We start from the raw sequence: 2863 nt of genomic DNA, 5'->3' as shown, positions 1-2863 counted from the left end.
CCCCAGCTAGCCCCGCCCCCCGTCGGACTCCGCCCTCGGCCCCACCCCCAGGCCATCCACCTCCCCGGAAGCCCGCCGCTAGTCCCCAGCTAGCCCCGCCCCCCGGCGGACTCCGCCCTCGGCCCCACCCCCAGGCCATCCACCTCCCCGGAAGCCCGCCGCTAGTCCCCAGCCAGCCCCGCCCCCCGGCGGACTCCGCCCTCGGCCCCACCCCCAGGCCATCCACCTCCCCGGAAGCCCGCCGCTAGTCCCCAGCCAGCCAGCCCCGCCCCCGGCTCGGGCTCGAGGTAGCTTTGCTGGCCCAGCCCCGGCCCGCGGGGAGCCCCGACTCCCAGGCCTGCCTCAGCGCCCAGCCCCGCGGGATGCCGTTGCCAAAGGACAGCCGGCCAAATGAGCCAAGTGGGTGAGGCTGGTCCGGGTCGAGAGGGAGCGGAGGGGAGGACCAAACACCTGGGAGAAGCTGCAGTGGATCAGGTGGTACCCATCGCCCAGAGGGCTTCCCTGCTCCCCAGACAGTGGCCCTGCCATACAGCCATACAGCCCACCATACAGCCTACCATAGTCATACAGCCCGCCATACAGCCATACAGCCCGCCATACAGCCATACAGCCCGCCATACAGCCATACAGCCCGCCATACAGCCATACAGCCCGCCATACAGCCCACCATACAGCCATACAGCCCACCATACAGCCCACCATACAGCTATACAGCCCACCTGGAACACTACTTCATCCAACAAATCTGATGAATGCCTGCTTCCGGCCAGGTTCGGTGCTAGGACCTTGGAATGAGTCAAACTCTCCAGCAGAAAAGGAAAGGCACCCTTCCAGAAGCTTCAGCAGACCCTGGGGAATAGGACACCACTCCACTGCCCGAGTGGATAAGGAGACAGAAGCTAAACCCATGGGAAGGCAGGATGGCTTGTTCTGAGACAGTCTGAACTCCCCTCCCATGGAGCTTTCCCATGGGAAAACCCCAGCAGCTGTAGGCAGGAAACCCTGACATGCCACCAAAAGGAATTCTTTGTTATATCAGGCAGAAGTGGGGAATTGCAGTGGCAAGCAATGTCTTCCCTTCCCAGACTGAGACAGAAGGTATGGAAAATTTCTAATACTAGACCTGGCTCTGGCTCTGGAGGACTGGGAATACCTCCAGCTCTGAGCTGCAACTCACAGCGAAAGGTGGAAGAGGAATCCAGGAGTAGGCAAAGAGGGCAGAGGAACTTGGACAGAGGTAGATGTGTTGAACTGGCTTTGACTGCCTTCAGCTGGGAAGGGAGGGAGGCAAACTGGTCTGGACTGGATTTTATGAAAAGGCACCCACCATTTGCATCTGTGTAATACTGAAAGCATTATAAACTGGACTGTTGGTGCAGGGAAGGTGGCTCAGTGGTAGAGCGCTTTCCTAGCATGCATGAGGCCCTGGGTTCAATTCCTCAGCATCACATAAGCAGAAAAGCCAAAGTGGCACTGTAGGCTCAAGTGGTAGAGTGCTAGCCCTGAGCTGAAAAGCTGAGGGACAGCACCCAGGCCCAGAGTTCAGGCCCCACAGCCAACAAAACAAAAACAAAAAATTGGACTGTAGGAAGAGTTGCACAAGTCAGGAATTTAATAAAAATAATTAAATGTATACTTATAAAAAGCAGATCTTGCTGGGCGCTAGGGGCTCAAGCCTGTAATCCTAGCTAATCAAGGGGGCTGAGATCTGAGGATCGAGGTTCAAAGCCAGCCTGGGCAGGAAAGTCCCTGAGACTCTTATCTCTAATAAACCACCAGAAAACTGGAAGTGGTGCTGTGGTTCAAGTGGTAGAGCAGTTGCCTTGAGCTGAAGATCTGAGGGACAGCACCCAGGTTCAGAGTTCAAGCCCCACAACCGACAAAAAAATAAAAATAAATAAAAAAACAGGAAAAAGAAAAAGCGAAGAATTTGCCAGACACTTGCACTCAGAAGGCTGAGATTTAAAGATCATGGTTTAGAGCCAGCCAGGGCAGGAAAATCCATGAGACCCTTATCTCCATTTAATCACTAAAAAATTAAAAGTGAACCTGTGGCTCAAGTGGTAGAGCGCTAGCCTTGAGCTGAAGAGCTGAGGGACAGCGCCCAGGCCCAGAGTTCAGACCCCACAACTTAAGGGCTGGGCAGATGGCTCAGTGGTAGAGCTCTTGCCTTGCATGCTCGAGGACCTGGGTTCGATTCCTCAACACCACATAAGCAAAAAGAAAAAACCTGGAAGTGGTGCTGTGGCTCAAGTGGTAGAGCGCTAGCCTTGAGCTGAAGAGCTGAGGGACAGCGCCCAGGCCCAGAGGTCAGGCCCCATGACCGGACCCAAAAAAAAAAAAAAAAAAAAAAAAAAAAGAAGAAGAAAATGCCTTTTTGCATCTTTTTATGTCTGAAGTTACCATCACTAAAATATATAGCCTATAATAGTATCACTCAATTTTCCTTGTGTAACATTACTATGACTAGTATTGAAAATAAGCACCCAATCTAAAATGAGTGAAACAATTCCATGAGGACAGATGCCAACCATGAAACCCATGCCTGTAATACAGGAATGCTTGTTGGGCAACACTAGAGAACTGAACACAGCAGTAAAGCAAAGACTGGCAGCAGCAGTTGCAGACTTGGGTGCTCTGTGCTGGTACCAGGACGGCTCCCCACTTGGGCAGCTCTCAGTATACTCTGTAGCCAAAGAAACGGCAGGTATCCTCTAAGAAATGCAACATAAACAGACTGCCTTCACTCCAACATGGGAGCCCAGACCTGGTTTGTGGATGCCCCACCCAGGCTGGTGCTCAGGGTACCCCTGCGGCACGGCACCCTTCCTGGGCCTGAGGGAACAAAGTGCAGCCACAGAGG

The sequence above is a fragment of the Dipodomys merriami genome, unplaced genomic scaffold (genome assembly GCF_024711535.1).
Source record: "Dipodomys merriami isolate MVZ:Mamm:240054 unplaced genomic scaffold, mDipMer1.0.p SCAF_401, whole genome shotgun sequence".
Classification (NCBI taxonomy): domain Eukaryota; kingdom Metazoa; phylum Chordata; class Mammalia; order Rodentia; family Heteromyidae; genus Dipodomys; species Dipodomys merriami.
The sequence above is the reverse complement of the archived record's forward strand: the minus strand, read 5'-3'. Positions refer to the sequence as shown.